The following is a 13,124-nucleotide window of genomic DNA, read 5'->3' as shown; positions in this document are numbered from 1 at the left end:
TAAAAACCCCAGCAACTACAGAGCAATGCTGCGATATCCATCCACAATACATAGTATCATGGAAATGTATTTTTCTTTCTTCAGTGTAGTTAAATGTAACAATAAAATGATACAGGAATCGATTTTTAAATGCATCAGAAGTTTAGTTGAGTTTAGAAAAATGACTTGTTTATTTACATTTTTTATTTTTAAATTAATAAATTGAAAATGTATTCTTTGTCTGGCCCCACTGTTATATTCAGAAACACCCTGTTCAGACCGGAAGTATTCCATACAGACATGAGGTTTTGTTGTAAACGTTAGCTGGTTTGGTCATAGCATTTAACCATCAAAAAGATCAGAGAGATGTAACAACATGCTGTTTCCCTAGTCTTTCATTGTCCTCAGATGATCTCAGGACTTCTCTGCGTGAGATCATCGCTCGTTGTCATTTCATGAATGATCATCATGATCAAAGCAGTTAATTCTGTTCCAACTGAGTCATCTACAAGGGCACACTGGCCTGAGGATAATAGCCACCATGTGTGGAAACACATTTATGTTATGAGGATGACTGCAGTCATTGAGAAGCTTTCTGGCACAAAGTTGTTGTTTTTTTTGTTTTTGTGTATTACTTCATTTGATATAATGAGGCACATTTATAGAGTTTAGCAGGTCAACAGTGTCAAGACAAAAGAGGTTCTTGTTTGAAGTGCCCCATTATGCTATTTTAACTATATTATCGATTCTAAACGATTAATCCATTGTTCTTGTTCGTATCCCTGGGTATCAAGTTCTGAGGAAGAGCTGCGTTTCAGATGTGCTTATACACGGTCGTTTCTGAAAGCAGTCACTGGGCCATCTGAACAATCAGAGCAGAGTAGGCCAATCACAACAGACTGGGGCATGCCTAGGTCGTCCAATCAGAGCAGAGTAAACTCTTGGAAAGGTGGTTTATACGTAGACCAAATCCTTTTTTGAACCATTTCAGCACTGTGAGAAAAGAGCTGATTCAGCAATATATACAGTATGAGAAAATTTAAGTTTTTTTTTTTTTTGGATGCACGTAAACCTATTGTAGAAGATCTCCAAAACAAAATTAGTAACCATTTAGACACAATAAATGGGAAACAAGTGCCACTTTGATTTGTTTTTACATGACATCACAATAGTTACAACCTGTCGAACTCGAACTGGAAAATTGTAAACGATAATTTCAACAGGCTATCTTGGTATCTTATGTAAAATAAATACATTTAAAAATTAATTATATATATATATATATATATATATATATGTGTGTGTGTGTGTGTGTGTATAATAAAATGTAAAACATTTTTCAATCAACATCACTAAATCTTTATTAGTGATGTTAAAAAAATGATTAATTAAAATAAAAAAGAAATGTAAAAAATAATCATACAAATCTCTTATAAGATGCCAGTGTTCTAATTTAATTTATTTATTTATTTTTAATACTTCTATCACAATCTCACATGCTCCTTGCAGTTTCATTATGAGCCTCTAGGGGTCCACTAACCCCTGGTTGGGAAAACCCTGCGGTGACTCAGGAATATTCAGAAATAACATTTGATAGTTTATTGAGCAAGGTTAACTAGGTTGCCCTTGGCTTTCTGCAGGGGGTGGATTGTCTCAGCTGTTATTGAAAGGTGCTAATCAGTTCCTCATTAGAGGCCACACACAACACTGACAGTCTGCCCTGCAACAAAAGGCCCAATTGACAACTCCCAATTCACAGGCTAACCCCAAATCAGCAGGACACAGCATCTATATCCTGCCCCATCTAACCTCACATACACACACTCTTTGGGTTTCCACAGATTTCTAGAACAAGCCTGATCGCGGTCAGGAATTCACCTCGCTTCACGGTAAACCTCATAAGAGACAGGATGAGGTGAAGTACCACTCACCCATAAAACTAACCAACTACAGGCAACATTTCATGAAACTTTTATATTAACGCATATAAACGTAACTTTTAAGGTAACTAATTTTGTATAATATATAATTATTGGGCACTAGAATTTGTTTTCACATTCATATTGATATGAAGTCAAAATTTAAACAATAAGACTGAAAGTCAGAAAGTTGTAATTGTGTGAAATAAAGTTGTAACTATATGAGAAAGAATCAAAATGGTTAAATAAAAAAATTGCAATTAGAAAGTAGGTCAAAATAACAGTGGCAGCTGTGAGAAACAAATTCGCAATTTACGAGAAATCACTATTGTGAGAAAAAAAGTTGCAATTAGAAAAGAAGTCGCAACTACAAGAAATAAAAGTTGCAATTGTGAGAAATAAAGTTGCAATTTCCAAGAAATATTTGCAATATAAGATAAAAAGATGCAATTATGACAACTAATCACAATGGTGAGATATAATTTAATATTTTAAGTCACCATTATAAGAATTAGAAAATAAGTCGCAACTAAACTACAAGAAATCAAAGTTGCAATTGTGAGAAATGAAGTCACAATTTACGAGAAATATTTACAATATAAGATAAAAAAAGATGCAATTATGAGAAATAGTCACAATGGTGAGATATAAAGTTGCATATTTATTATTTTAAATCACCATTTTAAAGGCCATTGCACGCTGGGTCCGTAATTTTCGTATGCGTTTTTTCGTATTCGCGATTCGTTGGCTCTGAATTCTCAAAACACCATTCAAACTCCATTCAAACTGCTTGCTACAGATGCGAAAAATGCAGAAAATCGAACCCGATTCGATTTTTTTTTTTTTTTTTTTTTTTTTTATGACGGACGAAAGTTTCGGAGGCGGTGTGCAAGCATGATTGACATAATGTGAGGTCGCATTTATTTTTTAATGTGCGGAAATTTCAAATGCGAATTTCGGACTCAAGGGCCTTTAGAATTACAAAATAAGTCGCAACTAAACTACGAGAAATAAAAATCACAACTATGTGAAGTCGCAATAATTTTCTTTATTTTGAAGTGGAAACAAGTTTCCATTGGATCTCAATTAAAGTGAAAGCATTACATTTTAAACAATTAAACTTACAAAACCACCCTGAGTTATATTGCCTAATGACGAGCGGTAATAATAAACTCCATATTTTGCTAGAAAAGAGCTCACACCACTATACAGTTTTTCACGTGGGCCTAACTCTCATCTCATCCAAATTTTCGTGCCCATTCAATCTTGTATTGGAATTCGGTCATTTGAACGCAAGCCATGCTTAAACGTAACCGAGCGAGAAGTCTGTTTAGGCATCCGTTTGAAAAATGACCTCTCCGTGCCGGCCGAGAGTGAGTTTCGCTGAGGAAGACTGCATTCCACTCCCATCTTAAGTGGCCGTGCCCTGCTAAATGTATCCCATGCTGCACCGGGCTTGCTGTGGCTTCCAGAGCTGGCAGAGTGCAATCAAAAGCCAAACTTCAACAACTACCAGATGGCCGAGAGCATGTTTGAATGAGACTTCCCTTTCATGGACCACACACCTTCTAAAACAATGGTTGTTTTCTTAATGTTGCTAATATTAATTCTGGGAATATGCCGAAAATCTCCCTGAAGAGCATTTTAGTGCTCAGATTGCTCTTTTAGAGATCAGGAGATGTAATGCAGATCTGGATTCATGTTTCACTTAAGTATCATCTTATAAACCCAGTGCACCAAACCCAAATGAAGCCACGTGGAGGAACAAACACAGCGAAGCAGATTCATATCCGGCTCAGATGTTTCCCCTAAAAATTACCAACGGAGAAATACAAACAGACAGAAATGGGTCTTCTTGACATAATAGTATAGATAAATGAAATTTAAGTAAAGATAAATAGTGTTAATAATAGCCTGATAGATGGACGGACAGACAGACATACAGACAGGTAGACAGAAAGACACTTTGTCAGATAGACGGATGGGTGGATAGATAGATAGATAGATAGATAGATAGATCGATGGATGGATGGATGGATAGATGGATGGATGGATGGATGGATGGATGGATGGATGGATGGATGGATGGATGGATGGATGGATGGATGGATAGATAGATAGATAGATAGATAGATAGATAGATAGATAGATAGATAGATAGATGGATGGATAGATTTTCTCAGAACAATTTCTAAATTTTTGAGAAAATATATTTAACTTTGTTGAGCAAATATTTAATCCAAACTTTATTCCAAACTTGACCAATAGTGTAATGTCCCAATAAACAATACATTACCTGTCAAAGTGAATATATTATGCTTTAACTACAGCACACAATAGAAGGTTATGAACTTCAAAATGATCCCATGTGTGGCATCGAACAGCTGGTTGGGTTGACCCGTCAGTCGACGAACGGATCCACCCCCGTCCACACACTCCCAAACCGCGACTTCAAAGCAGCCGCCTGGGAATCCCACAGAGGTGCCGCTGCTCCGCGGCCTAGCCTGACAGGATCGCACTTGCTAATGCTAAGCAAACAGACGTTTGACTGTCTTTGAGCGCCGTCTTCTCTCCAAGCTTACGGGATAAAATTCACAAAGCGGAGCACCTCAATATCTCGTTTTTTAATTGGAAAAGTCGTTCTCCAATAATCCCACATCTCTTCTTTTCTTCCTTAAAATCAATACTTGAGCTGAATAATGAGCTAATGTTATGAAAAACCTTTTTCCTAGTAGCGTATATAGACCAAGTCAAGTTAATAATGTTCTCAACAGAATGTTTTTTTTTTTTATGGTAGACCAAATACAAAGTCTATTATTCACCCAGTCAACTTGTGAGCAATAAAACATCCTCTTGAATCCAAACAAAGGACTACATAATGTGAACTACATAGGAAACGACAACAAAACCCCAGGCTGTATATTCCAAACTATTTGCACACTTTATTTCCCTGCTTGTGTTTGGCGTGTTTGCACAAGGGTGTTGGTGGGTTTGATGCACTGGGTTTCCTGCATAGTTGTCAAGACACATGCAAACACAGCTGGCCTCCTGATTGACTCTCAGCAATACTGACCCACTACAAAATGGCGCCAAACGTGACCACACAAGTCCAGGGGGAGGGGGAATGGTGTCTGAGCTCATTTTGACGTCTTGAGCATGAGACTGTTGTAGTCTAGGCTTATCTATGGGTGATCCGAGGTTATCACAGCTTGGTAAACGTACATTCTTTACAGTATATAACAGGGCCATAACGTTCTCAGAACTTTGGCTAATATTCTGTCTCAAAGTTATGAACAAACGTTCTTCCACTAACATTAATAGAATGTTCATTCAAATGTTTTAGTTCATCAACGTTTTTAGAATGTCACTAGTTCTAGAATGTTGGAATAACATTCAAAAGTAACATTCCCATATTTTTTTTTTTGCCAAACGGAATGTTCCTGCGATTGGTAACTGGGTAAAGTACCAAAATAGTCAATCCACAAACACTGACCTTTCATTCCTGTGCTATGAGGCAAGTTGCATTAAAAACAGCTGCAGGAAACGCCGTAGACCGTGGGCACAGGTAGGATATGCTGGTGATCGAGCCGTCGAGCATCTGTTCTTCCCGTCCGTAATGATATTCCAGGCTGTCTATCCATTTGTCCAGGGTACACCTGCTTTACTTGATTTTCAAACCCATAAAAGAGGCTGTTTGGTGCTGTTTCCACTGTGCTGGAACTAGTCATTTAGGGCTGTTAAGGATTGGGTGCTATTAGAAACAGTTGAGTTCCATGCAATTGTTGCGTAAACCAAGCAAACCAAGATCCAGGATTTGCCCTAAAAATCATTAAGAGAAATAATAATTAAAAAATCCAAAAGAGACAATTGCTACAAATTTGAAAATTAGACAATTTGACATTTAAAGGTGCACTAAGATTAATTTTAACTTAGAAAAGTTTGTTCATATTCACTTGTGAATTTCATTATTTTTTAAACTATAATAAAAAATGAGTAAAAGATACCCTGGACCACAATAAGCTTATGTGTCCATTTTTTTAAATTTAGATTTATACATCACCTGAAAGCTGAATAAAAGCTTCACATTGATGTATGGTTTGTTAGGATAGTTGGCCAGGAATCTGAGGGTGCAAAAAAACTAAATATTGAGAAAATGGCCTTTAAAGGTTTCCATTTCTGTTGGCAATTGTGCTGAATCCACTTACAAAAAAAAGATTTATTTAAGGTAGGAAATTTAATAAATATCTTCATCATGATCTTTACTTAATAGCCTAATGATTTTTGGCATAAAAGAAAAATCAATAATTTTGACCCATACATTTTTTTGTTGGGTATTGCCACAAATATACCCAACTTAAGACTGGTTTTGTGGTCCAGGTCATTGTTGAGTGAGAGCATATGTAACAGAATTCAAAACTTTGAAAAAAATGAATTGCATAACCTGAATTTTCCACCAAATCTGAACGTAACGGTTTAAAGCATATATGATATATATGGTCAGATTGTGTGGTTCAGGTTTACGCCATTTATCCTTCTGTTTTTACGTATTAAAGAGTACAAACAATTAATAGAAGGAAAAACAAACAACTAACAATTTTCAGTTTCAATCACAGATGGCGATAGGGAAGCTAAAATTATGTAGAAATGTTTGAGTTCACAGTAGCTTGGTAAGTAAGTTCGCATAAAAGAAAAAAAAAGGGCGAATTATGTGCATTTCCTATCAAGTTTTTTGAGCGAATGACGGTGGTATTGGTAGCCTAGTAACCAACAGGAGACAGCAGATTGGTCATGTTCTACGGCAGAATTTATTCGACAGATGCGTTTCAATCTCCCATTATATCGATTCACGAGTTAAAAACCACCTCAAGCAAGCATAAAACTTTTTTTGCAAATTAAAGTTGTTGTTTTTTTTGCAATTTGCCACTTTCATCACTCCATCATGATAGTTCAAAATTTGCAGTTTGATGGAAACATAGCTAGTGACAAAGATTTTGGTATCTTGGGAAGTCTAGACAGTTTGAGCCGTTGTCAAGATCTCTTCTGAAACTCGGGGTGTTTTTCTCAGCAGAAGTAGGAGAAGTTTCTCCAGTTTATCTGAATTCCATCTAGGCAAAGCATATTCTTTGCTATTGGAGCTTCATACGTTCAAAGCCCAACTACGCTACTCCCATTTAGTATTCCTCCAGTGGCATTATATAACCCACTTACTTTGCAATATCTCACAGCTTTAGCTGTATGTGTTGGAAAAGAAACATCTTTGTGTTTGCTTTTAACGTCTTTTTGCGTGAGTTGTGACGCCATTTTCACCTCAGCCATAAGGGGGTCTGGTGGCCACTGACTGAGCCATATTTTCAGGGTCATTTTCAATGTAAACAACAAGCACTGGAGTGGCTGAGATGGGGAACCGCTGTGTAAATAATCAGAGATCTGGAGCACGTCCAGGTTTATTATTGCTGATCTAAATGACTCCCTCGCTCTGGCTTTCTCATAGTCTCAACAACACCCTCTATCCATCTCATTTAAAGAGGACTTATTACTTTTCAACATTTTCAACTTCCAACTAATGTTGCTATTTTAGCATGAAAAAGCATTGAAATTAGCGGTTATTATAAAGGGCATGGTATTTTCTAAAACACGCTCAAAGCGCTTGACCAATCACAACACGCTGCTCCAGCCGACCAATCAGCTTTTCAGAGGGAGGGGCTTCATAGAGACAGGAACTAAACAGAGCGTTACTGACAGACTGGGAAGAAAGGCGCTGCAACAGTGTCAAATATGGGAAAAATAATGTTTGTTTGTTTTTTTTATCATACAAGCATCTCTAGATAACCCCCAAAACTAAATAAAGACTAGTTAAAGGGCATGGCCTTTTTAAGAAAGTATTAGATGTATCACAAGCAAATGTGAGGTAGCCAAATTAAATACACAGTGAGAAAACACACAATTCTGCTTCCAAATGCTAAAACCTTTGACAAAAGCTTCCCTACAAAGAGTTAACGTCTGCATAATAGACATAAGTCAATTAAATGCTATCTCACTGGACTTAAGAGAGGAATGTGTGAGGATTAGGTCCTCAGCAGGACGCTCCTCATGGTAAGGGTCACTGTCTGCCGTCAAATATAGTCAAAACATATCTGTTACCCTACTAAAAACCAAAAACGGACCTACAAGACCACTTGAAACCTGATTTGCACACAAGTTCGCCCAAGTTTTGGGGACTGCAAAATGCTGACGAAACCATTTCCCAAATGGAACCAGGTGTTTCGAGACCCAAATGTTGAAACAACATTGCAGATGATTAGGGTTGGGTATCGAGAATCGGGTATCGAGAATCGGGTATCGAGAATCGAGTATCTGGTATCGAGTATCGAGAATCGGGTATCGAGAATCGAGTATCGAGAATCGGGTATCGAGAATCGAGTATCGAGAATCGGGTATCGAGAATCGGGTATCGAGAATCGGGTATCAAGAATCGGGTATCGAGAATCGAGTATAGAGAATCGGGTATCGAGAATCGAGTATCGAGAATCGGGTATCGAGAATCGAGTATCGAGAATCGGGTATCGAGAATCGAGTATCGAGAATCGGGTATCGAGAATCGGGTATCGAGAATCGGGTATCAAGAATCGGGTATCGAGAATCGAGTATAGAGAATCGGGTATCGAGAATCGAGTATCGAGAATCGGGTATCGAGAATCGGGTATCAAAAATCGGGTATCGAGAATCGGGTATCGAGAATCGAGTATCGATTGGAACCAGGACTAACTTTCAAATTTTCCCGGAATCGTTCAAAAGTTAAAATTTCGATTCTTAGTTTCGATATTCACAGTCCACCGAGCGGAAGAAGAAACCGCTGAACAACACCAAAGAAGAAGCGTCGGCATAACCGCGCGAGTCGAAATTGAGTAGCTTACGTCGGTGGTCCAAAGTGTGGCTTCACTTTTCTAAAAATAACGAAATTTCGGCAAAATGCTAAATTTGTGACAAAAGGAGTATTTGTGACAGAAGGAGTATTTCCTTCAGAAAGGATTATTTCCTTCAGAAATACCATTGGTTAGCAAGGTTAGCTAAATTTGTTTGACCCTGCCTCTTAAAAGAATCGGAATTGAGAATCGTTAGGAACCGGAATCGAAACAAGGAATCGGAATCAGAATCGTTCAAATTCGAACGATACCCACCCCTACAGATGATTATGAATTATTACTGGAACAAACTTACATGACAAGTTTACGGTCAGGTTAAACCAAAAAACATTCAGGGTGTACCAAGACAAGTTGGTTCCCTGGAGCGCAAATAGTTCTTTTAGCATGGCTCCCTGTCCACTTGCTCTAGCGACTGGATTTGAGTTATCAAGGAGAAGCCGTTGAGATCAACGTCCTCCAACCCTCGAAATTAACTACAGATGCGAAAGTTTCATCCAAACCTGGAAGTGCACATCCGACCTTTTTTAAGATTAACGACCAAATTAAGTAAGGAGTCAAAGTGGTTTTTCGTTCCCTGCATGAATGGCGTTTATCTAAACGGATCTGTGGTTTTTCTGAGGGTGTGAATGGATGTGTTCTCTCTGGGGTGGAGATATGTTTGGACATTGGAAAACCACTGATGCAGAGTATTTTTAATCAGGACCGGATATTTAGTAATCTCATGACCTTGTGATTCCTTGTGTTTACTGAAACAGAAGGCAGCTGTCGTTGGTTTAAGACAACGTTTAAGCAAACTGGCTCAGTCTGACGTCCAAGACATTGTTACATCACATCTGATGATCTAGAACAAATTCAAATGAGTGTTACTGCGCATTTAAAGGAACAGTGCAACTATAAATGTACAAAATCATTATATACTTCAACAGGAACGATGTTGTAGATGTCACAGCTGCACTTTTCCAAACAACAAAAGTCTTTATAAGGACAAAAGAAACTGCATAAAAAGTATTTTAAAAGTGGTTGTTGCGACTTGCACACTTCATTCAATGGCATCTGAAACCATATGATAGCTTTGTGTGAAAAAAGTCTGAAATTTAAGTAGTTTTTCACTGAAAATGTACCCATCCATTGTAGGGCTCTCATTTTCGCACATTCAAATATTGGTGAAAATAAATGTGGCATTAAAAGATAACATTAAAATATGGCAGAAGAAGCATGCATTGCACCAAGTTTGACATCACCACAAGACATCAACTAGTGATGTGACTCATTTTTACGACTCATACCTGATGCAACCAATTTTGGCAAGTTCCCACTTAATGCATCATATTAGAGATGTTGCACACACTTTTAATAAACACTTGCCTGGATTCCTGTGGATACTGAGCAATTTGAACACTGTTTATCTCTCTTTCAATGTACAAAGTACACAATGGGGAAGAGAGCACCACTTAGAATAAGCAAAGTCTTTGGGTGTTAATGCGTTCAAGTCTTTAATTTATCCAAAATAGCGTCAGAACGTACACATCTTTAGGGTTTGGTATGGCTGCGCGCAGTAAATTCCTGCCGTTTCTTAGATTCCCGTTCGGCAGAATGTTTTATGTGCGCTTGAGAGTGCAAGACATGTACATCTGAAATCCATTAGTCCACAAGCAGACGCTCTGAGCGCTCTATTGGAATTCCAACTCGTTGCCAATTCCCTTTTCTTCCTTTACTCAACATTTCTAGCTTTGAGTAGGACCATGGATTTGCCTTCTGGGAACTTGTCGCAGAACTTGTCTGTCACTTGGTAATTTGAAGAAGCAATCTCATATAACACGTTTTATCAATGCAGAAGCTGTTCTCACGTATGCAATTCCCACTCATGCCTTAAAGGCGTGTGATGGTGTTTGGCATTGGAGCACGGCTTTGTTTCCTTTTTTCGGGATGACACAGGTTGAAAACAGCTTGTCTATGTCCTCCTTTCCGCCTTTGAAGTTGTGCATTCTTACCTTGCTACATCACGGGAGGTCTACAGCTGCCTCGGAGGAAGGTGAGGTTAGCATTGCTGAAACAGATACGTATAAAAAAGAACAAGGTGTTTCGGTCAAGAACAAAGGGTTCTCGAGATGTTAAAGCACCAGAAATTAGAGTGACGTAAGAGCTTCCTACCAAAAATAGCGATGTTGGGAAACTAACAGAATGAAATTCAAGGACTTTATGAGGTATGGTGGATTCTTTCAACCGATGATCACAAATTACCTCAGTTCTTCACCCTTGTGTCATTCTAAACCTTTCCTCAAAAGAAGATGTTTAGCAGAACTCCGGCGCAAAATGAACCTTTGGTCTAATTACACATTGGTACCTAGTCAACTCAACTTATCTGAGATTTGTTTTCATGATTACCGAATGTAAATAGTTTTATGTCTAAAAACACTTTAGCCTATAACGCTAGTATAACGCTAGTATTTAGGGCATAGAGTAATGACAAATAAAAATCGCTTGTTATTACCACTAACAAGGCTCAAAATAGCCCCACACTAACACGACAGCATAATAAGGGTCCCTACATTCAAACCGAATTATTGAGAACTTTGTCAGTGTCCATACAGTTTAATAAGAAGATATTTTATACACACAGTCAACTTCGCGAATTCAGGAAGAAGCCATCTTTGAAAAATAGTCTCTACCAGTCGATCTAAGAACGCCGATCCAAGTGCACTGGTGAGATGTGAATAAGGTGAGCGCGAACAGTAGTCTACGTGTACATATTGAAGACAAGAAAACGGTTTGTGGTTGTGTTTCTTCTGGAAACAACGGACCATATGAGATCTGCATAGTTCAGCGCACTTGGATCGGCGTTCGTAGATCGACTGGTAGAGACTATTTTTCAAAGATGGCTTCTTCCTGTATTCGCGAAGTTGACTGTGTGTATAAAATATCTTCTTATTAAACTGTATGGACACTGACAAAGTTCTCAATGCTTCGGTTTGAATGTAGGGACCCTTATTATGCTGTCGTGTTACTGTGGGGCTATTTTGAGCCTTGTTAGTGGTAATAACAAGCGATTTTTATTTGTCATTACTCTATGCCCTAAATACAAGCATTATACTAGCGTTATAGGCTAAACTGTTTTTAGAGATAAAACTATTTACATTCGGCAATCATGAAAACAAATCTCAGATAACGGTTGAGGTAACAATGTGTAATTAGACCAAAGGTTCATTTTGCACCGGAGTTCTCCTTTAACTATTCATTTAAAGAGATGAACTATAATGCTTTTGTACCTGTTCATCTTTCTTTAGTGTGTAATGTTGAGCATTTTAAAGTCCCTCCAGCGGGAGTTCTTCTCTATATCAGTGTCAGAGTTTCTGAACCCCTGAAACGCCTGTATTGTAGTCTTGAGTTTCTTCCAGAACGTACATGTCACAATATTCCTCATTTAAATAATTAATATGCAGAATAAAAGGGGCATGGTTGAGTTAGTTAGTAGTGTGTTGAAACTGGCAGTTATGGGAAGGGGCGGGACATTTCCCCAACACACTCGAAGAGCTTGACCAATCACAACACACTGCTCCAGCCGATCAATCAGCTTTTCAGAAGGAGGGGCTTTGTTATCACAACATATTTTCTTTCGTCAAATCAACTTTATAATAATTAATTTAGTTGAGATAACTTATTATTTTGAGTTTCTGATGATTAAATTAATATCCTTCATTGTATTAACTCACTTTTTCCAGTTCAATCAACTTTAAATTTTAAGGCAACCCAGGTTACTTACTTTTTTAAGTTAAACCAACTATATTTTTTTACAGTGTAGTAATCACAACATTTTTTTTTCTTGTGTCAAATCAACTTAAATAATTTATTTAGTTCAGATAACATATAATTTTAAGTTTCTGATGGTTAAATCATTCTCCTTCATTGTATTAACTCACTTTTTCCAGTTCAATGAACTTAAAATTTTAAGGCAACCAGGTTACTTACTTTTTTAAGTTAAACCATCAATATTTTTTTAGGAAGTAAACAGAGCGTTACTGACAGACTGGGAATAGACGAGCTGCAACAATGGTGAATATGAGGAAAATAATCAACATTCAAGCAGGAAAACCTGTTTTAGCAGTGCTCGGAAACAAAATCAAGACTTTGTAAAAGAGCAGACCAAATTTACCACAAAGATGCTTTAATTTAAACTGTCAAGTTGTTTCTCCCATGGCTTTAACGCCATGACACAGGGTTGCTAACAGGGAGCATCTCAACACTGAGTCACGCTCCACCCTGACCCGTGCGGTCACCACCACAAACCTAGACCTGGACCCAGTCC

Source organism: Pimephales promelas, chromosome 2 (genome assembly GCF_988280905.1).
Source record: "Pimephales promelas chromosome 2, fPimPro1.hap1.1, whole genome shotgun sequence".
NCBI classification, from domain to species: Eukaryota; Metazoa; Chordata; class Actinopteri; order Cypriniformes; family Leuciscidae; genus Pimephales; species Pimephales promelas.
This window is presented reverse-complemented; position numbering follows the sequence as displayed.